General features: G+C 39.2%; 1 protein-coding gene across 1 annotated transcript in view; it reads right to left on the minus strand.

The window, feature by feature from the left end:
- Window positions 1–19,137, minus strand: part of DIO2 (deiodinase, iodothyronine, type II) — a 28,495-nt gene extending 9,358 nt beyond the window's left edge. The window contains exons 1-2 of the mRNA XM_011969699.1: window positions 18,984–19,137; window positions 4,024–4,203 (exon numbers count right to left, since the gene is read on the minus strand). The gene's annotated coding sequence lies outside the window, so the exon portion shown is untranslated. The remainder of the gene's footprint in view (window positions 1–4,023; window positions 4,204–18,983) is intronic.
- Window positions 19,138–27,184: the final 8,047 nt, after the last annotated feature.

Here is a 27,184-nt window from a genome sequence, read left to right on the forward strand (position 1 = left end):
TTTTTTTTTTTTTTTTTTTCTTTCTTTACTCCGTTTTACACACACTTTCTGTGCTTCTCTTTCTCCCAGTCTCACTTTCTTCCCCAGGAGCGACTGACTCCTCTTTTTTCTCACTCTCTGTCTTTCCCTTCTTGCTAGCTGTCTGTGGTGCAAAGTGCCTCTCTCTGCAACCCAGTGAGTCTCCCTGACGCCTTTTATACATTCCCTGGCTAATTGCTGCAATAGAGAAATGAAAGCCTAATCTTGGTAAAGATCTTGACGTCATTGAGAAAGAGGGCTTTACTTTGGCCAGGACTGCAGTGAATAGAAAAGCAAAACTCGACAACTTTTTTTTTTTTTAGAAGGGGTGGGGGAGAGACAGTGGAATTTTGCTTTGTGATTTAAAGAGAGAGAAGAAAACTAATACCCTTGACAGCTTTCAGGAAATACTTCCAAACTTTGGGAAAAGTAATTTAATATAATGTGCAGATTGATTTGGCCGACACTCTCTCTTCCGATTATCATTATCATTAATTTATGAGGGATTTTGGAAAGAAAGGATCCTGGAAGGCAGGTAGAAAAGAGGAAGAGTTATCACAGGTGGTCTTTGCTCTGTTTCTTGGAAAATATGAATGTTTATATACAATCTTTACACCTTTATACCATGACTCCAATTCTTCGTAAGATCTGTGACCTAGGTCCTTTAAATTTTTTTGAGTCATTATCTTATTTAAGAAAATGCAAAGTGAGTTGTAGGTGGAAAACTTGTAAACTATTTCAGTACCATCACAGCATTTCTTTAAAGCTTCTTGCAGAAACTTGAATACAGGTTTCTTCTTAGTTTTACCCAAGCTTCTAATGAAAAAAAAAAAATCCAAATTCCTCCAGACAGGGAAGGAACTAGGTGACATTCTTTTAGCTTCATTTTGCAGATAAAATTAAAACTTTCCATTGACTAGCATTAAGAAGCCAAAAGGCTGAGAAATTAATTATTTATGAAAGCTCTTTAAATTTGGTGTTTCACCTGCTTCTGTTAGCATAACCCCAAGAGACCTGATACTTTAAAGAATCTTCCTTTTTGTTTGAAAAAAATTTTAATTAAATGTATAGGAGGTTAAGAGCAGACTGAATTGGCTCAAGATGCCACCCTGACCATTTTTCAATGGCTTGCCTCTCCCATGAGTCTTTAGGATAGATATTTAGGCAGACAATGCTTTGGCAGAATGGCATGATCCCCATTTTATTCTACTTTTTCATCCTGTGTTACCTAACAGATCACCTCTAGGAATTATGTTTTCTTGGAAGAAGGTAAGGCAAGTACAGACTTCGGGATGGGGTGTAAAATTGTAATTGAAAATTAATTAGCTGAGTTTTCTATATAGCCAGAGCTCTCATTAGGCATAAGCTAAGCAGTAGGTGCAAGCTTGTGGTTAGTGTATTGTGTATTTTTTCCATGTGGCTAACACCTTCATGATCACAGAAATAATTCAGAAGTCTAGACAAGAGTCATTAATTTGTGGTCCTGTGAGCTGAATTCTGCATATTGATGCATTTTGTTTGGTTGGCAGGTTGCTTTTTGCCTTTAAAAAATAATAATCAAAAGAGAATGCCTTTAGGTTCTGTGAGATCAGGGATTCTTGTCCACTTTGTTCACTGCTACCTCCCCAACACCTAGAACCATGCTTGGCGCACAGCTCAATGTGGATGTTCTGAATGAATGAATGAACAGGGCACGTAGAGGGCCTCTGCATTGCTCTACACTAGGGGGCACCATTCACATACAATAGGATGTGAATGGGGGGTGCCCTGGAATTGTAAAACGTGGTGGCCTTGTGCAATGCCCTCTCTTGTGACACAATTCTCAGCATTCCCTACAAATTATTTCATTTTTTTTCCTTAGTTTGGCTCCCGATGAGTTTTGAATTTGTATCTCATGGACAAAATTGTTAAATACTTCAAAGCTTAGAAAAATAATATAAACCATATAGAAAAATTGTATTTTCCCTATGACTAGCGTACAATGTTAGCAAAAGAATATTACTAATATATACAACGTACATTTACTGCATGTATCTTCTCAAACTACTCAATGTCCTTATGGGAAAAAAGAAAGAACAAAGGCAGGGAGTTGACAACACGGTATTTTAACTGGTGGAGATACGAAAGCTATATTGCGATAGTTCCCACCAACAATGGCAGAATGCGTTGTAGACTCAGGAAATGCTGCTTCCACTCACTGCCCAAGCCTTAAAATCTATCCCTTCTCAGACCTTCATTCTACCTTGATTGAATTAAACCAGTGCTCCCCTGCAATGGAGACTTCAGCAGCTTTAAACCAATTGTCTCTCACTCGCTTTAGCTCTGAAGGAGAAAAGTACGTTTGTGAATTGCAAGCTAAGGAGAGGGATTGATAGAAAATCAGAAAAACTTTTCTTTTAAATGCAAAGTTCAAAGCATATCCAGATTTTAAGTGGTTATAAATTAGAATTAGGACTCTGTTGGGGGCTTTTGTTTCTTTTTATTTATTTATTTATTGAGGTTAGATGTGTTCGAAGGGAATTTTTAAAAAAAATACGAGAACAAAAAGATACACAGCCAATCTGATTATCTCATTTCTCAGATTTCTTCTGTCATTTTTCTAAACGAATGAATAAACAAATCACAAAACTGTGGGCCATTCCTCTAGCAGATAGACAATCTGTCCATCCAAGAAATTACATTTCTCCAAAGCTATTTCTTTTTTTATGCATGGTCCACAATTGCTTGTTCCAGTTATTAAGAGTATTTATCATATTGATTTTCAAGTAATTTTATACTCATTAAGTAACAAAATAATCCTAAGGTGACAGAGTATGATTTTTCTCATCATATAGATGAGAGAAAGCAGATTACCAAAATTAGGGAGTCCCAGCTGGTGTTGGGATATTTTCCCTAACTCTAAATAAGCTTCACTTTTTTTCTTTAATGTCTGTTACGGGTCCTGGTCATTACTCTGAGAACTAAAACCCTTGTCGAAAGTGGTTTGCTAGTAATTTAATCTTCAAAATGGCAAAGGCTGTGAGGACTTCACATCTGTTTAAGACTGTCCAGACTGAGGCTCCTTGTTTAGATTTCATGTGTCCTTTCAAAGGGCTTGGATAGCTGTGTTCTTAGCAGCTTGGATATCTTCTTGGTCATGTATGTGTTCTTAGCAATCAACATGCAATGAGTTAAATGCAAACAAATGAGTGGCATGTTGGTTGCATTTCCCCATATGATGTTGTACATGGGGTTTAAATTCCAAAGAGAAGCAGCCTTGGGCAAAATGCTTTGGGCTTTTTATGAAAAAAACTTTGCAAAATTGTTTTAACTTTTTTATATTCCCATAGTAAAAGAGCATCATGTCCTACTGTTGCCTCTTTCTGGTTGGAAAATAACAAGTATATGAGTCACTAGCTTTTCTTTAGTCCTCTTCTTGACTCTAAAATTGAGATTGAGAAAATAAAGTTGGATAATCTGAAAGCAGACTTGGAAATTTTAAGCACAACAGTTGCTACTACTATTTCCTTTTTATATTTGAAGGAGCAGAAGAGCATCCAGACAGTTCTGTGATTTTAACGGTTCATACCATGGACTTTCAAGCTGTCTTTGTTTTGTGGAATTTTATTCTTTCTAAATCAAGTGATTTGTCAAGTGCATAATAAAAAAAATGGCATTTCATTTTTACTTTATTAAAAACTTGTCAAATAAATACATTATAAATCCAAAAATGTCTGGAAACAGCAGCTATGCTGATTTTGGATTTGAGATTAAGTTTGCCATACACAACCCCTAAAACAGCGCTGCTCTTATCAGGGCAAGGAATCACAAACTGTAGAACCTTCTGCCTCTAGTGACTGTGCCTGACAGGGAGTTATGATGAAGGGCTTACACCACAACTACTGAATCACTCAAAATTCCCCGTGGGCCCATCCATTCTAAAAACACAGCCGTGTTCTCTGCCTTGTGGTGAAAGGAGAAGCTCAATGGATAAAATACACAGTCCCACAGTAAACTCTGACACACCTTGAGCAAAGCAACTTGGGGGCGGGAGGGCAGGCTGATGCCTTGGGAGGTCTGAGCATTGTCTCCCAGCAGCCCTCTCCGTAGGTTCCTCTCCAGTGCTGGCAGACAGCACCCATCTGAGGTGTTAATGCATTCTTCCCTCAGGAACTGTGGCTTCTCTTTAATTTTCCAGGCTACCTACTGGTAAGACAGAGGGGGGAAAGAAGACAAAGGAAATAAAAAGGAGAGAGAAAGCAAAAATGAAGAGGAAAAGGCAGATAAAGACAGTAGGAGAAAGGCAGGGAAAGAAAAGGTTCAATGAATTGCCAGTGGAGGCCACCAACAGAGAGCCAATTAATGCCAATTGTGGCAATGCTTTTTGTGAGGCAACAGCTGCCCAGTATCTGGATGAAAGCCACCACGCATTTCACAGAGGCCACAGAACAGCTGTTAGGAGACAACAGTAGCCTTCACTTGCGATTGGCCTGTCTAGATCCATGTCGATAGCCAATCCCCTCCCCTTGCTGCCCAAACCTCTCCAGGTGCCTTGACTGTTACTTGGTTTTGAGAACAGTTTATCAACCTCTAGAGATACCCAGAGTTGGGGATGGTGTGGGAAGAGGGGTGGCAGGGGAATCAAGAAGGCTCTGTAAAGTTATACATGGTGAATTCATTCATGACCAAAAAAAAGGAAAGAAAAACTCAAAATGAGGAAATTGAACTCACCCTTTCTTTTCTGAAACTATGACTCAATCTCTTCTTTCTCCCTAAATCCTTGACCCAATGCACTAGACCAAAAGAAACAAAGGAAAATGGTCAAAAATAGCCATCATCTCTGGAACAACATTTCCTTTACTTTGTGTCATTCCTCGGCCCATAGGAAACCACCGGATGATATTAAGTTTTAAAATAAAATAGGTCATTCTTTATAAAAGGCTTTACAGCAGCTTTTTTAAAAAGTCATTTATCCATCACCTCCCTCATATGCTGAATATGTGAACACCAAGCATGGCAAAATATATTAAGAAACATGCTGGCTCATGCCATTTCAGAGGTAATGGTATAGTTTGTTCCCACTGAGAGCAAAGGATGCCACACCTCCTCTCTCAAGAATCAGTACACTAAGTAAGGCTCAAAGGAAATAAACTAGATATTCTATTCTAACGTTAGTGGAAATGAGGAAGCTAATAGAATTAACTGTAGCATGAAAAGTTCCTGTTTGGTAAGAGGATAAAATACCTGCAATAAGGATGATTGTATAATGAGTGTGTTACCAAGGGAGGTTATGAAAATGTTATCAGTGGATTCACTCTCAAGGTAGGCTAATAAAATTCTCTCTCAAAACCTTTTTAAGCTTGTGGTATTCTTAAAATAATGGTTCAGAATAAGTTACTACATAATATTACATAAACAACACAACTGAGCAACTGGCGGAACACAATAATTTATAAATTATTGTTCTGTTTCCATTTCAATTTTAAAGACTAATTTTTTTTGTCAGATTAAGTGAATCCTTATGCTTTTCTAAGAGGTGGTAGACAGGAAAGCATTAGTGTGTCTTCCAAGGACAAAATATAAGGCATGAAATTCGAATCTATTTTTTCATCCAGTCTCATTTATTAGATGGACACTGGGAGTCTTTTATCAAGATGTGACCACTTAGCTAAATGATTATTTTCAAAACAGATGTAAAAACAAATTTCCAAATAGTCATGCTTTACTATGTCAGGGAAATTTTCTGTTATATTTTAAAGATTCTATAGCTACCTTCCCAAAATAAAACCAAGACATTTTATGATTTTTATGTCAGTAATGAGCTAAATGATACACCAATCTAAGACCTCGAACTCCTCAAAGCAAATATCTCTATTGCTTTCTGATAAATGTTAAATAATACCAACTCACTCACCAATTTGGCATTTACCTTTTATCAACAGATGTCGCATTCTGGTGAACTTCATAAGTCACAGAATCTATTTCTGGGGCCATAGAGGCCCATATGACCAGAAACAAATCTCTGATTTTATTTTTCTACCAGCAAAATGGAGGTTAAAATGTTTTCTCATATTCATACCATGTTCATGGGTAATATATTCAAGTTTATAAGAAACTTAGCTTTATTCTAAAAGTATGTAATATAAAAATCTTGACAAGTTTTTTTGGAATTGCCTAAGTCAATAGATTCCTTCTAATAAAACCTTCTTTGTAAAAACAAACAAATAACAACAACAAAAAAAGAAAGAACGAAACAAAGAAAAAGGAACACACACACACACACACACACAAGCACACAAACAACAAAAAAACAGATCCTGGCAGGCAGGCCACATATTATTTTTAGTTTGAATTACCAACCTGTTCTACCTAACTTGATGGAGATTTTGGATGTAGTAGAAAATAGAAAAAATTATCTGTAACTAGGAACTCTATGGGTGGGTTCTTTGCCTAAAGAATAATAATAATCAACCTGAATCTTAAACTCAACCCTAAACTGAACCTGATGCAGAGCCCTCGGGAGAGGTATGTTCCTTACCTCTAAATTACCACATAACATTCCCTTTATTTTCCAAGATTCAAGGGAAAGTATAAATAAAAGCTGGCCAAATATTCCTGACCCTGGAAAACAAATGCTCTCTAAGTTTCCTGGACCAGAAAGGAGTAGAAAAACTTTTAAAAACATAGGAGAAAAATCACTGACATTTTAATGGACAATGTGCTTATCAAAGTAAAGCCTCAAGAAAATGCAATGTTTGGGCCCGGCGCAGTGGCTCATGCCTCTAATCCCAGCACTTTGGGAGGCCAAGATGGGTGGATCGCTTGAGGCCAGGAGTTCGAGCCCAGCCTGGCCAACATGATAAAACCCCATCTGTACTTAATATACAAAAATTAGCATGGTGTGGTGGTGCATGCCTGTAACCTCAGCTACTCGAGAGGCTGAGGCACGAGAATCGCTTGAATCCAGGAGGCAGAGGTTGCAGTGAGCCGAGATTGGGCCACTGCACTCCAACCTGGGCCACAGAGGGAGACTCTGTCTCAGAAAGAAAAAAGAAAAAAATGCAATGTCTGCCAATACTTTGGGTACTACTTTGCATGCTCTTTAAGAGATCACTTAAATCATCCTACACAGAAATGTTTGCCTACTGTCCTGGGACCTGAAAACTATGGATCTCAAAAGATTGTCTTTTTATACAACAGACTCACTCTTCTAGAAGGACTTAGAGGGTACCAGTGGTTGGAAAAGGCAAATGGCAAAGCAGAAAGATGGAAGGTAGGGCTGGATTTAGATGAATGAATGTCACAAGGAATTTGAGGGCAGTGTAATAATAAATAGTATTTGATCGCCTTGATCACAATAGATGCTAAATATTAGAAAAGTAGAGAAATATAAAGAATGGAGAGGTTAGTTCAATGGCAGGATATGAAATTGAAAGTCAATAGGCAAAATATTTCCCTTTCTATCTGTAGCCCCAGTGTAAAGACATGGGATATGTGAGAAAAGGAAAAGGAAAAAGCCAAGAGACATCGACTTACATTAGAAAATCTACTCAAAATCACTCAAAGGATTGACAACTATAAGTCATTTTTATTATTATTATTTTTTTGGTTGAGTTAGCCATTTACTTACAACAAACATTTGTCGAAAGCTACAAAGTTAGTCATTGTGGTGGGCATTGAAAATAATCCTGGGTCTCAAAAAAATTTAGAGACCAGTAGGAGGAGACAGACATACAAACTAAAGAAGGCAACACGATGCTTCTTTACGTGCTATAATATGTGCTATAATAGAACTGAATCGTACCGTAGAGTATAGAGAAAGAATTACCCAAATCTGTGTGAAGCCAGAGTCAAGAAAGGGTTAATGAAGAAAATGCACAGGCCCAGCTAAATGGAATATTGCAAAATGAAATTCATTCATGTGGTATCTGATCATGGAACAAGTTTAAAATGATTGTTTTCTATACATCATGTTTGTAACATTTTATTATAAATCACTATGAGAGGAATTTACGTGGCATTTGACCTTAGAACATAATTAGGAATGGATGACCTTCTCTCAATAAGCATAAAGTTGATAGAGATCAACAAAAGGAAAGAAGTTCGTTACAATCTTTTGTGTGTGTGTGTGTGTGTGTGTTTATTGTTGTTGTTTCGTTTTTGTTTTTGTTTTTGTTTTTTGAGACAGAGTCTCGTTCTGTCGCCCAGGCTGGAGTGCAGTGGCACGATCTTGGCTCACTGCAAGCTCAGCCTCCCGTGTTCACGCCATTCACCTGCCTCAGCCTCCCGAGTAGCTGGGACTACAGGCGCCCACCACCACACAATCTTTGTGTTTGACAGACCCTATCAGTATCAGCAAGGAACAGGGACCTGGGTACATCCTTTGTCTCCTTTTCAATTAACAGAAAGTTAGTACATACAAGCTTAATGAGTCTTAGCATCTAGATGTTACAGAGCATGGAAAGTAGGAAGCAGTTCTTGGCAATGCTGTTCATTTATAGTTAAAGAATACATTAGTGGTGAAGATAGCAGCAACCAATTAAGTTTTAGTTCTCCATAGCCACACTTGTATAATTTGGAGCCATTCCTTTCATTTTGGGGTTGGCCAGGTACCTCGCCAAGACATTTTTATAAAACATGTTGACATTCCAAATTAGTGACTAGATAATATTAGAGCCTTTGGAATTAGTATGAATATTAGTGCTAATATAATAACTAATATTAATGCTGCTTGTGGGGGGAATGGGCTTATAACTAAAAATGATTTTAATCTACATTTCCATTCTTCCAATTCTCCTCAGTCTAAACCTCAGGAAATTTCTCTTGCTTCTTTATTTGTGGTGCTTCTTACCTCTGTCCTCTCATGGCAAGTTACCTGAACAGTGCATAGGAGGCACGGCTAGAGACTTTGAGGATGTTTACTGGTAGTGGAATTGTATAGGCCATCTCAAGAAAGAGGTAGAGATCAAGATTTCATGAAAATAGGAAGTATTTATGAAATACAGAGTCTCGTATATGTGTACAATGAACATTCTTATTTCCATATTCAGAGTATAAATTGCTACTGGGAAACAGTTAAATCCTGAGATTTTTTAAAAAACTTTTTATCATGAAAAAATTTCAAACATGCAAAAGTAGAATGATGTGTATAAGGAACTACTCAGCATAAGTTCCTAACCAATCTTGTGTCCATCTTTATAACCCCTAGTGACTTCTTGCTTCCTATGTAATTTGAAGGACGTTCCAGTGAAGTTTTTGGTTTTCCCAGAATATCTACAACAGTATTATTGTCTACAGAAAGCATTATATAAATTAGCTGGCTACTTGATTTTTTTTTCTTTTATATCTACCTTTTTGCTCACTCTTTGACAATCATCCATCAAGCTACTAAGAAACATATGGGAAATAGAAATTTTTTTCCATCATTTCTGAGCTAGAAACCAATGTTTTGTCTGAGTACCTATATGCTACAGTGATAGGTGTTTTTAAAAAGGCAGAGACAGATAATAATAAAACCGTAACATTTTCATAAATTATTGAACCACAGTCATTTCCTTTTTTTTTTCCCATTCATTTTTAATGGTATGCAGTACACATGCTGACTCAGAGTAAGATTGCTTTTAAAATTATGAGGTGGTCTCAGTTTATTCATTTACATCTATCCCAAAATGCAATGTCCTACAAGGTATGACAAGAAATTGTCATCCAGGTCATAAGAATCTGACAACTGTGATAAAACAGAAGCAGATGATAAGAATTCATGGAAGTAATCAATACCAAACTAATGTGTTTCCTAATGAGAAGCTTCTCATAATGAAACTTCATTGATACAAAAAACAAGCAATTTACCATAAAACAAATACTGTATGACTACAAACTTCTTAGTGCAGCTCATAATAGGTCTGTGCACCTTACTCTCTAAAGCCATTCCCCTTCCTGAGTCATTGACCTTGTCCTACAAGTAATAATCTCTTTCATCAGTGATCTGTCATCTTCTCAACTACTTACCATTCTAGAACAACCCCAAGCCCAGAAAGTGATGAATGGATGTTTGGGAGGTTTTTATGGAAAATGTAATACCCTTCCCTATATCACCGATTACTGAGAGAGAGGTGGAAAGTGGGAGGGGAGGAGTGTGTGCAACTATTTGATTATCTGCATTCTCTCTAACAGAGGTATAAAATTTTACCGGATGCTCTACAAGTATAGCACACTTGCATATGCAGGTACATTAAATTTTGTAGGTGTGCTTTGCTATATTGAAAAATGTATTCAAATAATAAATCTCAATACATGAAAATGACTTTCTTTTCCTACAATACTTAAAAATGCCAGGGCAATCTGCTTTCTATGATCAGACACCAAAGAACTAAACACTGAGTGATATCCAACTTTATGAGACACATAAAAATGAAATAAAAATGAGTAAGAAAATAAAGAGATAAACACTGTCAAACAGAAATGATTACAAAGTTTGTAACAATCTGCATTTTTTATTGTTTTTTTTTATCTACCTAGCCTTCCCCTCTATGAATTTCTTTTGCTTATTTTTCTTCTTTTAATAATGTTTGCTCCCATAATCATTGACATTAAAGTAGAGGACAGGAAGCAAGACTCAGTTTATATTTATTGGGAGAAATATATGTAACTGGAAAATGCAAAAATTTCCTATATTCTTGAATGTTTTATTTAGCAACTTTCATTTAATAGCTCTGAAAAACTGAACCTCTTCACAGGGATACTGTTTGTTTACCTTGTGCCATGTGAAACTATCACATTCAACCTTTTCTTAACCTACAAAAACAGCAATTTCATATGGTTTAACTATTTGCTAATTTTAAATAGCAAAAGGTTTATAGATCGCCTTTCTACTTGAACTATATATGGTTATTTATTGGTGAAATGCACAGAGGAAAAATGGAAGTATTTTTTCTTTCTTTCTTTTTTTTTTGTTTTTTTGTTTTTGAGACAGGGTCTTGCTTCATTGCCCAGACTTCAGTGCAGTGTGGTGGCACAATCATAGCTCATTGCAGCCTCAAGCTCCTGGACTCAAGTAATCCTCCTGCCTCAGCCTCCTGAGTAGCTGGGATTACTGAAGTACACCACCATGCCTAGCTAATTATTTTATTTTTTGTAGAGATGGGGTCTTGCTGGTCTCAAACTCCTGGGCTCACAAGATCCTCCCACTTCAGCCTCCCAAAGTGGTGGGATTATAGGCATAATCCTTCATGCCCAGCCTGGAAATATTGTTTCTATTGGTACATGCTTGACATTGTTATTTGAAATTTTATTTAATTGTATCATACTAATGGTGAAAAACCCATTAATAATATTTTCAGTCTCACCCATCAATGACTGTGTTATCAGCTTAACATATAGCCCCTGGATGAAGTTACATACCTTGCCAATTAGTATGTCAAGCACAATAGTGCCTTCTTTAAAATGAGTACACTTAAAATATATGTTAGAACATAGCATGTTAAAACTCAGTAAAATTTTGGCCTAGAAAATGTTTTGTAGGCAATATGTTGTGTTGCTATTAACAAATGTGAAGGAATTATACTGCAATAGTAATGGGAGGAAAGGGACAATTTAAAGTTTTAGAGGTAGAAAGGCAATCTTAACCAGGGATGGACTCAACTGAAGTTATGTTAGGTATGGCATTCAAGTCAGCAGGAAAGGACTTCTGTTACAATCTAAAAGTTTGAGCTTTTATTTATATTCATAAAAAGTTGAAAAAGTGAATTATATATTTTTAGAGTAGAATGTAATTTCTTTTCTGAGGGAACAGCATATCTCTGCTACTCCTAAGGCTATTAGTCTTAAGGGAATCTTTCGTAAGACTTGGTTTCTAAGTTGCCTACTCAATTTGGGAGTTGGCTTAGTCTGCCCATGTCGTAGACAAAGTTAAACAAAATCCACAAAGCAGGTTAAACATATTCTTCAGACGCCAAGTCAGTACTGTAATCAGTTTTGTGATCCACCTTGATTAAATATATCAAAACAAAGTAACAGTAAAGAAATATGGATTATATCACAGGCCACCAAGCAAGTACTCAATTATCTTCTCACATAATCCTCCTTTTATAATAATGAAAATAATCAACACAAACTGCACCAACAAGTAAGGATTCCTGACTCTCAGTGAGAACTTATTATATACCTGCCCCTCTTCTAAATATTTGAGTAGCATTAAGTCATGTAATCTTCATAACAATCTTATGGCCTAACTGCTACTATTAGACTCATTTTGTAAATGAGAAAACCAATACTCAGGGAAGGGTGAAGTAAATTGCCAAAGGTCACAATCTTTGAATCACAGAATTCTTATGCTGGAGGTACCATGAAGCAATCAACTAGTTTGTTTCTCAATGTGTATGATAAGCTAAAAATTCCATCGCCTCTAACCAACACTAAATCCTAATCTCAGGAACCTGTAAATGTGGTATTATTTGGAAAAGGACTCTTTGCAGATGTGATTATGTTAAGGATCTTGAGATAGGAAAGTTATCCTAGATTACCTGAAGGTCCTTAAATGCCGTCTCATGTGTCTTTATAAAATGGAGGTAGAGAGATATTACACACACACACACACGTGCACGCACGCGCACGCACACACACACAAGACAACAATGAGAAGATGGAACACAATGAGACTTGAAAAGCGATTTTGGCCCAGTGACACTGATTTCAGACTTCTGGCCTCCAGAACTGTGATTGAATACATTTTCAATGATTTTTTTAAGCCAACCAATTTTTGATAATCTGTTATAGCAGCCACAGGAAACTAATATGGGCTGCAATTTGAAGAATATTTAAACTGTTGAACACAAGCTAAATGTTCCTGTTTTGTAAAACTAAAGAGGAGAGTTTAGATTTCTTCCTTCAGCAATGTACTATGTATTACTCAGGGTTCCCTAGAGTGACAGAACTAATAGGATAGATATATACAATGGGGAGTTTATTAAGTATTAACTTACACGGTCACAAGATCCCACAATAGGCTGTCTGAAGCTTGAGGAGCAAGGAGAGCCAGTCTGAGTCTCAAAACTGAACTTGGAGTCCGATATTTGAGGGCAGGAAGCACGCAGCATGAGAGAAAGATGTAGTCTAGGAGGCTAGGCCAGTCTCACCTCTTCACGTTTTTCTGCCTGCTTCATATTTGCTGGCAGCTGATTAGATTGTGTCCACCAGATTAAGGGTGCCTTCCCCAGCCCACTGACTCAAATGTTAATCTCTGTTGGCAACACCCTCACAGATACACCCACGAACAATACTTTGCACCCTTCAGTCCAATCAGGTTGACACTCAGTATTAACCATCACAAATCCACCCCTTCCCAACTTGTACCCATACACATCACCTGAGATCATACATAGTCTTCAAATAAAGACAATAATAAGGTCATAATTACGCCTAACTTAATGTAACTCTCCTTCTTCAACCAGACACGCACCAATCCCAAACCAAATACTATTACATGAAGTTAACAATACTTAAATGCTGATATGAGGTCAATAAATCTTATGCTACACGATAAAGGAAAAGGAAATAAAATGAAGATATTATCTTAGTACAAGTGTATACATTCACAAATGTTTTTAACAAAAGGAGGAAACACTCATGGCATTTACAGTCCTCGTTTCTGCAGCTGGTCACGTGGTCATAGCTGGTATTGATGATTACCTTCTTCTACTGCCCATTCTGTATTTCCTTTGCCTTCAGCAAACATCTCAGCAGGTCGTGGGTTTTTTTTGTTTTTTTTGTTTTTTTTTTTTTATTCCTGGTGGAATGACTCAAACCTTCATTCCTGAGGTAGTCCTGCCTGGATTGGGCTGTTATAGTTTCCCATTGACCTTAATCACAGGGCATGGTAATACTAAGAGACACCTTAATGGAGAAGTAAACTGATTTCATCTTGATAGTCGGGGTCAATCACCACAGCCAACGCTGTAACTCCCTTCTTAGCCTGTTGACTTAAAGGTAGGAGGAGCCCAAAGTGTCCAGGTGGCAATCTTAACTTCCAGTTTAATGGAATCATTGTTGTGTTTCCTGATGGTAGCATTCCTCCCACTAGAACTAAGACTCTAAATCAGCACAATGTAATGTCACAGGAACAGGAAGCAAAAATTTTGCTAGTGGATCGCTAGGGGTGATGGTGAGTGGTGCCACTTCCACTTCCATCCCTTGATTCCTAGACCCACGAATCTTGGCTGTGAGAGAAACAGTACTATATATTGGATGCTGATTCAGAGCATACACAGCCTTCTGGAGAACTTTGCCCCAGCCCCGCAAAGTGTTGTCACCTAGTTGGTGTTGTAATTGTGACTTCAAAAGGCCATTCCACCATTCTATCAATCCAGCTGCTTCAGGATGACAGAGAAACATGGTAAGACCAGTGATTTCCTTGAGTGTGAGCCCACTGCCACACTTATTTAGCTGTAAAGTGAGTCCTGGTCAGGGGCAATGCTGTGTGGAATATCATGATGGTGGATAAGGCATTCTGTGATGGTAGTCTTGGCAGAAGCATTGCATACAGGATAAGCAAACTTGTATCTGGACTAAGTGTCTATTTCAGTGGGGACAAACCTCTGCCCTTCCCATGATGGAACAGGTCTAATATAATACCTGCCACCAGGTAGCTGGCTGATCACCCCAAGGAATGGTGCCATATCAAGAACTCAGTGTTGGTCTCTGCTGCTGGTAAATTGGGCACTCAGCAATGGCTATAGCCAGGTCAGCCTTGGTGAATGGAAGTCCATGTTGCTGAATTTATGCATAACCTCCATCCCTGTCACCATGGCCACTTTGTTCATGGGCCCATTGGGCGATGACAGGGGTGGCTGGGGATATAGGCTGTGTGGTGTCCACAGAACGGGTCATCCTATCCACTTGATTATTAAAATCTTCCTCTGCTGAGATCACCCATTGGTGAGCACTCACATGGGATACAAATATGTTCACAGTTTTTAACCACTCAGAGAGGTCCATCCACATACCTCTTCCCCAAATTTCTTTGTCACCAATTTTCCAATCATGCTTCTTCCAAGTCCCTGACCATCCAGCCAAATGATTGACTACAGCCCATGAATCAGTATATAATCACACATCTGGCCATTTCTCCTTCCATGAAAAGTGCACAACCAGGTGCACTGCTCAAAGTTCTAGCTACTGGGAATATTTCCTTTCACTGTTGTTCTTTGGCAATGTCCTAGAAAGGGGCTGCAGTGCTATAGCTGCCCACTCTCAGGTGGTGCCTGCATATTGTCCACAATCATCTGTGAACCAGGCCCTAGTCTTCTCTTCCTCTGTTAACTGATCATAGGGAATTCCCCATGATGCCACCAGTGTAGGCTGGGGGAGAGAAGGCAGGGTGGCAGGAGTGGAGACCATGGGCATTTAAGCCACTTTCTCATGTAACTTACTTATGCCTTCAGGACCTGCTCAAGCCCAATCATGCATATACCACTTTCATTTGATGAAGGAATGCTGCTGTGCATGACCCACTTTATGGCTAGATGGGTCAGAAAACATCCAGTTCATGACAGGCAATTCAGGTCACATGGTGACCTGATGACCCATAGTCAGACGTTCAGTTTCCACCAAAGCCCAGTAATAGGCCAAGAGCTGTCTCTCAAAAGGAGAGTAGTTATCTGCAGAAGATGGCAGGGCCATGCTTCAAAATCCTAGAGGCCTCCACTGTGATTCACCCGTGGGGGCCTGCTGAAGTCTCCAAACAGCATCTCTATCTGCCACTGACACTTCAAGCACCATTGGATCTGTTGGGTTATCTGGCCCAAGTGGCAGAACAGCTTGCACAGCAGCCTGGACCTGTTGCACAGCCTTCTCCTGTTCTGGATTCTACTCCAAAATGGCAACCTTTCAAGTCACTAGATAAATGGGCTGGAGTAGCACACCCAAATGAGGAATGTGTTGCCTCCAAAATCCAAATAGACCCACTAGGCATTGTGCCTCTTTCTTGGTTGTAGGAGGGGCCAAATGCAGCAACTTATCCTTCACCTTAGAAGGAATATCTCTACAGGCCCCACACCACTGGAATCCTAGAAATTTTACTAAGGTAGAAGGTCCCTAAATTTTAGTCGGACTTATTTCCCATCCTCTGACACACAAATGTCTCACCAATAAGTCCAGTGTGTTTGCTACTTCTTGCTCACTGGATCCAATCAGCATAATATCATCAATGTAATGGACCAGTGTGATATCTTGCAGAAGCAAAAAGCAATCAAGTTTGCTCCAAATAAGATTATGACACAAAGCCAGAGAGTTGATATACACCTGAGGTATGACAGTAAAGGTATATTGCTGGTCTTGCCAGCTGAAAGCGAATTGCTTCTGGTGGGCCTTATGGATAGGAATGGAGAAAAAGGCATTTGCCAAGTCAGTGGCTGCATACCAGGTACCAGGAGATGTGTTAATTTGCTCAAGCAATGCAACCACATCTGGTACCGTAGCTGCATTTGGAGTCACCACTTGGTTAAGCTTATGATAATCCACTGTCATTCTTCAATATCCATCTGTCTTCTACACAGACCAAATGGAAGAGTTGAACAGGGCTGTGTTGGGAATCACCACCCCTGCGTCTTTCAAGTCCTTGATGGTGGCACTAATCTCTGCAGTCCCTCCAGGGATGTGATATTGTTTTTGATTTACATTTTTCTAGGTAGAGGCAGCTCTAACGGATTCCATTTGGCCTTTCCCACCATAATAGCCCTCACCCTACCAGGCATGGAGCCAATGTGGGGGTTCTGCCAGATGCTAAGTATGTCTATACTAATTATGCATTCTGGTACTGGGGAAATGACCACAAGATGAGTCTGGGGACCCACTGGATGCACTATAAGTTGGACCTGAGATAAAACTCGATTAATTACCTGACCTTGATAAGCCCCTACTTTAACTGAAGGACCATAATGACATTTTGGGTCCCCTGGAATCAACATCAGCTCAGAGCCAGTGTCCAGTAGTCCCCAAAATATCTGATTATTTCCCTTTCCCCACTGTACAGCTACCCTGGTAAAAGGCTGGAAGTCTCCTTGGGGAAGGATGGGAGAAAGATTCACTGCATAAACTGTCCATAACGTAGTGGGGATACAGCCTCCCCTTCATTCAAGGGGTACAGGGTCTGTAAACTGACTCAAGTCTGGAAATTGATTGAGGGGCCATGATTCTCTGTTTTTATAATTCAAATTAGTCTTTTGTCCATTTGACCTAGAAGTTTTCTGCTTGTATAAATTAAGTAGGAATGCAGTAGGCTTCCTACCAACTTCACTTATAGGAACACCATGATTAATTAGCCAATGCCAGAGCTCTACACAAGTCAGACTATCCTGATTGCTGCTTTGTCACTGCTGTCCATGATAATAGCTACATCCACCTTGCCTTTGAGGTTGAGTGCTGCCACTTGGCCCCTGCCACCTTGGGATCCAATTATTCCCATTGTACTTAAATTTTGCAGTTAAGTGACTGTGGTTCTCACTGTTAGATCTGACATAAAAGAAGAGCAATTATAGGGCTCTTCAAAGATGCAGGTGCTGCCCTCACACATCTATTTTGTAAGGCATTGGTCAAGGGTATATCTTCTGGACCTTCCCAGCTGGGATTAGTAGTAGGTCTGAAGTAACTAATCCATTCCACCATCCCATCTCCCTAAGCCTTTGGATCCCTTCCTCTACATTAAACCAAGGAAGATCAGGCATTTCCAGCTTGCTCACAGTAGGACATCTTTTAATCTGTATTTCAGCTAACCAAGCAAATAAACTATCAGAAATTTTTTTTTAACTCCCTGAGCTGCAACACTAAATGCAGAGTTCCTACTTAGTGGGCCCAAATCAATAAATTCAGCCTGATCCAACTCTATGTTCCTTCCACCATTATCTCATACCATTAATAGCCATTACCATGCCTGTTCTCCAGATTGCTGTTTATATAAATTAGAAAACTCAAACAGTTCTTTTTGAATGTAGCGCACCTCCTCAGGGGTCACACTCCCAATCTCACCTCTAGGGGTCCGCCACGACTTTAGCTATAGGTCTAGAAGCAAAGGGGTGTTGCAGGTGGCTCCTGAGGAGAATCAACATTATTTTTTCTGGCAATTGCCTCAGGGGATGCCTTCGCTGTTGCCTCAGGCAGCACAGGGTTTATCTCCTCAGACAAAAGTGGAAAGACTAATGGCAGCATGGGTCAAGGAGGGGATGTTGCCACTTCTGGGGATGGGGAAGCTGTTCCTTCTGGCAAAGAAGTTTCATCAGAGTTTACGAACTCAGTGTCCCCAGCTTCATCAGGGTCCTCCCACACGTCCCCATTCCAAGTTGCAGGGTCCCATTCTTTTCCAGTCAATGCCCTCACTTTAACAGTAGACACCTGGTGAGGCTGTGCATGCACGTTTCATTGCAGGTCAGCAGCACGTATAATAAGAGCTTGTGTCTGTTTTTCCACAATTTCAGCTCTTTCTCTATAGAAGATAAGACTCTCACTCAGGGAAATCTTAGCAGATTTGAGGCTCAGTATCTGCTTCTAAGGCCAGGAGACAGAATCCCTGAATTCATCATTTTCTTTCATCACTTTGCCCACTGAACTTAGGAGGAACCAATCAGCTTCATTATGTTCCTTGACTCTCCACATATGGTCAAAGGTATGATGTACAGAGTCACTAAACTCCTTGCCTCTCATGAGCTGTGAATCAGGAGTGGCAAATGCATTAATTTTGCATAACTCTCTAAACAGTTAATGTCAAGGACTATCAGTGTTCTCCATACTACGAGAAGTAGAGTCCTTAGCATTTTTGGTTCTAATCATATTAAGCAGCCAACTCTAGAAATCCCAAAACCAACAAAAGAACTTCATCTTTAATATTCTGTTCCTCTAGAACCACTCCTGATACCAAAATCTGTATTAGTCAGGGTTCCCCAGAGGGACAGAACTAATGGGATGTATATAAAGGGGAGGTTTATTAGTTATTATCTTACACGATCACAAGGTCCTACAATAGGTTGTCTGCAAGCTTGAGGAACAAGGAGAGCCAGTCTGAGTCTCAAAACTGAAGAACTTGGAGTCCGATGTTCGAGGGCAGGAAGCATCCAGCACAGGAGAAAGATGTAGGCTGGGAGGCTAGGCCAGTCTCACCTCTTCATGTTTTTCTGCCTGCTTTATATTTGCTGGCAGCTGATTAGATTGTGTCCACCAGATTAAGGGTCTGCCTTCCCCAGACCACTGACTCGAATGTTAATCTCCTTCGGTAACACCTTCACAGACACACCCAGGAACAATATTTTGCATCCTTCAATCCAATCAGGTTGACACTCAGTATTAACCATCACATACTACATTTGACCACCTCACTCTCGAAAAATATTCTTTGTAATTAGCACGTCATCCATGTCCTTTTGCCTGCCTTCTTCAGAAGTAGATATTAGCTTTGTTTTTGCCCTTTCCAATATGTCTCCATATTCTAAGTGATTTCGTATCACTGTTACATTCCATAGGCTGAATTATGCCCCTTCATTTTACAAGACTAATTTCTGGCATTATAATCATGTTTCTAGTATTCCTCTAATATCCCAATGTAGTTATGAAACTGAGGAATGGTCCCAAGATTTGAATTAACTGATTTTTTTCAAGACATGAGTATAACAGAGAGACTAAGATACATATTGAATGAGGTGGATGTGTTGTATGATTTAAGATTAATATTGGATCTTTAACTTAAAAAAAATTAGGTTAATTTCATCAAAATCCTTCTATTACAAGTGGATATTGGATCTTTAACTTAAAAAAAACAATTAGGTTAATTTCATCAAAATCCTTCTATTACAAGTGGTTATATATTCCAGATGCATTCCTAGCAAGCCCATGAAGTTGCTTTTAGTCATCCAGACTCTCAAGAAATTATTAAATAATATCATCTGTGACTTCTATATTTAGAATTTAATCTATAAGGTTATATAACAAATTGAAACAACAAATGTTTCCTAAGTGAGAGTAAATAAGACTTTTGCATAACAACAAATGCAGGGGACACCATGATGTCTAGCCTATTTACAAAAGTTATAAAAATTACAGATACTTTCACATGCCCTAAGCTCTGGCAGATTTCATACCAACTGACTGATTACTCTAAAACAGCAACTGCATTACTCCATCCTAGGATAGCCAATAGAGGGGAGGCTGTCCATCCAAACCCATTTCTCTTTCTTAAGTAAAAATAAAAATAGGATTCCAAAATCAGAATCTGTTTTACTCAAGCTTATTGATGTAGCCATAACTAACAATGACACAAAAGACCTGGGAACTCATGGTCTTTTGTGTCATGCATTTTCATGACACATGAAAGGATGCATTTTCAATTGCCTATAAAATGTTTTCAACATATCATCATCAAAAAGATTTCACTCTTTCTACTTTGTGTATGGTATTTTTGGCCAGGTTTCTCTAACTAAGCACTATGGACATATTGGGTTGGATAATTCGAGGCTGTCTTGTATATTGTGGAATGTCTAGCAGCATCCCTGGTCTCTCTTCACTAGATGCCAGTAGCACCACCCCATCCCCAACCCAGTTAGGACAATCAAAAATGTCTTCAATATTGTCAGATGTCCCCTGACGAACAAAATTATCCCCATCATTTAGAACACATATTAATACTAATCAGCACAACAAATTGGCTGAAAAGGGATAAGTTAAGAAAAAAAGAAAAGGACTAAACTCTCTTTTTCATTGGTCTTGCTTTAAAAAAACAAGAAAGTTGTAAAGCAGGCCAAAAAGGACCCCCCTTCACATGAAAGACAGGCTTTTTAAAAAGAATAATTGGGAGTTTATTTTCAATCAGCCAATTTTGTGGCCAAAGGATAGCCTGTTCATGTTTTACATCTCTTCAGCCGTTCTCACTGTGGGTTTCTGGTGATGAGAATTTTAAACCCAATCTGTGATTTACATGGATTACCGTGGTGCCCAGGACAGGGAGGCATCCACAGAAGTGCTATTCATATATGTATCTAGAGCACACAGAGGCAATGTTTCTGTATTAGACATGAGAAATTTCATTAATTTAAGTGGCCAACAGGCAGAGTTTTAATTCCCTGGGTGATCTAGGAGTGGAGGTAAGGAGAAAAGGACTTAGAAAGAGGCCAACTGAGATCCCTTTCCCCTGTTTTCACCCCAAAAGAGAAATCTCTGTTTTTTCTACAGTGATGAAACTCAGTGATACTGGTCATGGGGCTCCCCATTGCAATAAGATATCATAACCTTTAAGAGAAATAGAAACTTGGGAAGCAGATTTTCAGGCCTTTATTTTCAAAATAATTTTTAAAACTATATAAGTACCCCAATTAAAAAAAAAATTATCCATCAGTAGCATAAACTTTTGTGAATCTTCATAGAAATGATAACCATCCTAGTGGCTGGGACTCTATGAAGTGTCTACTTGCACTGTGATTTCTCTTCAAATCATGTAAATGCTTGATATTTTTAATAATATCAGGGGTTACATGATACTCTCTAGGTGCGTATTCCATTTATTTTAGGGTCAAAAAATTACAACCCTGCTTTCAGATCTAAATAATTCTCATAACTCCCAGAAACAGCCTATTATAGTCTTTCCTCCTGTTACCAAGTGAGGGCAAAGCTTATTGGCTGCCTTTCATTTCTCATACACTCAGCCAGCAATTCATGTCTGCCCATCCCACAAAGATAATGCATATGCAAAAAAAAAGAAAAAGGGCTTGTGTTCATGATTATTCTTTTAAATCAGACATCAACATACAGGCAATATTGTAACCTTCCTGTTCCTGGCATCACAACCACTCCCTTCCAAGGCAAAGGACGTGAACCCTGCCTCAACTCCTGTACCAGCAAGTCAAGGGCTTCTACTGAGAATCTTTTTCAGAGTCATGCAAAAATGAGTTCAAGAAGTGTAGACTGAAAGTAGACGGGGCCAGTTGTTTTTGCCAGAGATAGGCACTCCTGCCCCTCCTTCTGATTAAGGGTTTTGTTCTGTTGATGGAGGGAGTTTCGGTGGATGAGGAAGGCTACCCTTGAATTATCATCTCTTAAGTGGAAGCTGACAGTGCTAATAGTTCAAGCACAGGTTGATTGATGAGACTGTCCCAGCCTTAGAGGCAGGCAATCTTTGTCATTGCAAGGCTCAGGCAAGCAGTTTCACCTGCCGCAATACTAGTATCGCTCCTCCTCTTCCCGTCTTGCTCAAAAGTAAGTGAGGAGCATAGAAATCTCAGGTACTCTGAGTTTTGTTGACTTTGCAGATCTGAGGACTTTGGTTACCAAATTAGGATTCTTCTAACAGTGATTCTTAGTGAATATGGTAGGATATGGAAGAACATGGGGGGAAAATCCAGGTTTTCTGAGGCCTGAAGCTTCTATAATTTGGGAGCCCTCTTTGAGGAAAAAGGTATTACACATTTATAAATACAAAAATTAGGTACAAAGTCTATAGTTATTCAGAATGTGAAAAAAACCTGCAACAAATTACAAACTTTAAAATCCTCAGAAGTACCACAAACATCACAAAGCCCAGAAAAAATTGCACAGTATTTTAAAATTAATTACCTATACATTTCTTACATTTTGTGACTGCATTTTCTTCAGTCACCTCTTCATAATACAATAATATTGTCATGTAATCTTCTACAGAAAGAGCAAAAGGATAATAGTCTTTTCTGTAAATCTACAAATAGGAATAATGTTCCTTCTTATTGGCTGTTTAGAATATTTTATTTCAACTTTACAACCCATTAAAGGCAATGTAAAATTTTATTATGGATGTTACATTTTCTTTCATATGAGAGCTGTAAGTCTGGATTTTCAAGTATGAGCTTTGGCTTTAATACATTTTTAACCTTATTTTTCCTCCACAACCACATTTCTTAGTCCTCTTGCTCTGTACCTTGCTGTCACAATACCAGGCAATCTCTCACAGAATACAGTATGCCGAGAAGGATCCCCATGCTCGAACAGATAGCAATATATTAGCTATGACTGCAAATCACACATATACCATTAAATCTAAACTAAATGTATTTTCACTAAAATTGCTGCTCTTCAACTCCACCGAACACAAAAAGTATGAAGGAGCAAAAGTCAGGATGTAAAAAGACAATTATTTCACTCAATTATGGTCAAAATGCCTCACTTTTCTAAATTTTGCAAAAATATATGACTACATAAATACATTGAAAGTGAAGGGCTTGAAGATTAGCTTCATTAGCACCAGCACAAATCTGCTATAGGGAAAACAGAAAAGGCTGCGCACCCTGTTCAACACTCTCATCTCTCTCTAATTTTCCCCAAACTTCCCAACTTGTTTTACCACAAAGTGACTGGCAAGAAAGTTAGTTATGTAGACTCTGCCAGAAAATTTTTAACATGAGAATGACTACATTAATTGTCAAAGGAAGACACCATGAGGATTTAGGCACACACTCAAAACATACATAGGATCTTGGGAAAATCAATGACACAGATACAGAACACTTGGAGAAATAAATACACAAAGACAGCTTAATTCTGTACACATTCATGTCAATGTACGTATTACATATTTGTTAGACCAAGCATTGTGTATTAGTCCCTTTTCATGCTGCAGATAAAGACATACCCAAGACTGGGTAATTTATAAAGAAAAAGAGGTTTCATGGACTCACAGTTCCACATGGCTGGGGAGGCCTCATAATCATGGTGGAAGGTGAAAGGCACATCTTACATGGAGGAAGGCAAGAGAGAATGAGAGCCAAGTGAAACAGTAAACACTTTTGATAGGTTTGGCTGTGTCCCCACCCAAATCTCATCTTGAATTCCCATGTGTTGTGGGAGGGAACCAGTGGGGGGTAATTGCATCATGGGACAAGTCTTTCCCATGCTGTTCTCATGACAGTGAATAAGTCTCATGACATCTGATGATTTTAAAAAGAGGAGTTCCCCTGCACAAGTTCTCTCTTTTTGCCTACTGCCATTCATGTAAGATGTGACTTGCTCCTCCTTGACTTTCGCCATAATCATGAGGTCTTCCTAGGCATGGTGAACTGTAAGTCCAATAAACCTCTTTCTTTTGTAAATTGCCTAGTCTTCGGTATGTCTTTATCAGGAGTGTGAGAACAGATGAATACACTCTTACAAAACCGTCAGATCTCATGAGACTTATTCACTACCACAAGAACAGGATGGGGGAAACTGCCCCCATGATTCAATTATCTCCCACCAGGTCCCTCCCATGACACATGGGGATTATGGGAGCTACAATTTAAGATGAGATTTGGGTGGGGACAAATCCGAACCATATCATTCCACCCCTGGCCCCTCACAAATCTCATGTCCTCACATTTCAAAACCAATCATGCCCTCCCAACAGTCCTCCAAAATCTTAACTCATTTCAGCATGACCTAAAAAGTCCACATCCCAAAATCTCATCTGAGACAAGGCAAGTCCCTTCTGCCTATCAGTCTGTAAAATCAAAAGCAAGTTAGTTACTTCCTAGATACAATGGGGGTATAGGCATTGGATAAAAACACCCATTCCAAATGGGAGAAATTGGTCAAAATGAAGGGATTAAAGGCCCCATGCAAGTCTGAAATCCAGCAAGGCAGTCAAATATTAAAGCTCCAAAATGTTCTCCTTTGACTCCATGTCTCACATCCAGGTCACACTGATGCCAGAGGTGGGTTCCCATGATCTTGAGCAGCTCCGCTCTGTGGCTTTGAAGGGTATAGCCATTCTCCTGGCTGTTTTCATGGGCTGGCATTGAATGTCTGCAGTTTTTCCAGGTGCACCATGCAAGCTGTCACTGGATCTACTGTTCTGGGGTCTGGAGGATAGTGGCCCTCTTCTCACAGCTCCACTAGTCAGTTCCCCAGTGGGGACACTGTGTGGGAGCTTCAACCCCACATTTCTCTCAGGTTCTCCCTGAAGACTCTGCTCCTGCAGTAGACTTCTGCCTGGACATACATCCTCTGAAATATAGGCAGGGGTTCTCAAACCTCAATTCCTTTTTTTTTTTTTTTTTTTTTGAGATGGAGTTTCACTCTTGTTGCCCAGGCTGGAGTACAATGACACAATCTCAGCTCACTGCAACCTCCGCCTCCCAGGTTCAAGCAATTCTTCTACCTCAGCCTCCCAAGTAGCTGGGAGTACAGGCATGCACCACCATGCCTGGCTAATTTTTTGTATTTTGAGTAGAGACAGGGTTTCTCCATGTTGCTCAGGCTGGTCTCAAGCTCCCAACCTCAGGTGATCCACCCACCTCAGTCTCCCAAAGTGCTGGGATTACAGGTGTGAGCCACCATGCCTGGCCTTCCCAAACCTCAATTCTTGACTTCTGTGTCTGCAGATTCAACACCACATGAAAGCTGCCAAGGCTTGGGGCTTGCATCCTCTGAAGCCACAGCACGAGCTATACCTTAGTCCCTTTGGGCCATGACTAGAGTGACTGGGATGCAGGGCACTAAGTCCCTATGCTGCACACAGCATGGGAATCCTGGGCCCAGCACATGAAACCATTTTTCCCTCCTAGGCCTCTGGGCCTGTGACGTGAGGGGCTACCGTGAATACCTCTGACATGTCCCAGAGACATTTTCCCCATTTTCTTGGCGATTAACACTTGGCTCCTTGTTACTTATGCAACTTTTTGTAGCTGGCTTGAATTTCTCCTCAGAATATGGGTTTTTCTTTTCTATCATATCATCAGGCTGCAAATTTTCCAAACTTTTATGTGCTGTTTCCCTTTTAAAACTAAATGCTTTTATTAGCACCCAAGTCACCTCTTGAATGCTTTGCTGCTTAGAAATCTCTTCTGCCAGATACCCTAAATCATCTTCCTCACGTTCAAAATTCCACAAATTTCTAGGGAAGGAGCAAAATGCAGTCAGTCTCTTTGTTCAAACATAGCAAGAGCCACTTTTACTCCAGTTCCCAACAAGTTCCTTATCTCCATCTGAGACCACCTCAGCCTGGATTTCATTGTCCATATTATTATCAGCATTTTAATCAAAACCCATCAACAAGTCTCTAGGAAGTTCCAAAATTTCCCACATTTTCCTGTCTTCTTCTAAGCCCTCTAAACCGTTCCAACCTCTGCCTGTTACCCAGTTCCAATGTCACCATCACATTTTCAGGTATCTTTACAGCAGTGCCCCACTCTATCAGTACCAGTTTATTGTATTAGTTTGTTTTCATGCTGTTGATAAAGGCATACTCAAGACTGGGTAATTTATTTTCTTAAAAAAAAGTTTAATGGACTCACAGCTCCATATAGTTGGGGAGGCCTCACAATCATGTCAGAAGGTGAAACGCATGTCTTACATGGTGGCAGCCAAGAGAGAATGAGAGCCAAGTGAAAGGGGAAACCCCTTATAAAACCATCAGATCTTGTGAGACTTATTTACTACCACTAAAACAGTATGAGGGAAACCACCCCCCAATGATTCAATTATCTCCCACTGGGTCCCTACCACAACACATGGGATTATGAGCGCTACAATTCAAGATATAATTTGGGTGGGGACACAGCCAAACCATATCACATTGTACTTGGTGTTAGAGATATACACTCTGGACTTTGCCCTCTGTGGAGTCCTCATCTTAAGGATAATGTGTGAACTCAAATTCACACATGAGAAAGAAATATGTTCTTACTTAAAAATGCATGAAATCATGAAAAAAAAAAGTCTCCAAGAAAAGACCGGGAAATATTTAACTGATCTGTTTTGGAGGAAAGATGGTTATAGTATATAACAGAAGAAACCACAAAGGAAAATCTGTAGATTTAAGTATATTACAATTAAGCTCAACTCTACACACAAACTATTATCAACTAAATTGAAAACCAAAAAGTGAGCAGGGGCAAATTTCCAACACATTTACTGCAGATGAAGGGTAAATACAATTTCTATATAAAGAGTTACTTGAATTAGCAAAGAAAGGATCTAGTAATCCAATAGAAAAGTAGACAAGAGACAGGAATAGATAATTCACCAAAGAAAGATATTACCAAAACATATGAACACACATTTTTAAATATAAATTCAATCAGTGAGATTATTTTTCACCTACAAAATTACAAAAATTAATTGTTTTAAAGGCAGAGTTTAGTCCTGGTGAAATCATGTTAAGAGCAATTCCATCATATTGTTAGTGGGAGTTTCAATTGGTATAAATATTGCA

The sequence above is a fragment of the Mandrillus leucophaeus genome, unplaced genomic scaffold (genome assembly GCF_000951045.1).
Source record: "Mandrillus leucophaeus isolate KB7577 unplaced genomic scaffold, Mleu.le_1.0 Scaffold90, whole genome shotgun sequence".
NCBI classification, from domain to species: domain Eukaryota; kingdom Metazoa; phylum Chordata; class Mammalia; order Primates; family Cercopithecidae; genus Mandrillus; species Mandrillus leucophaeus.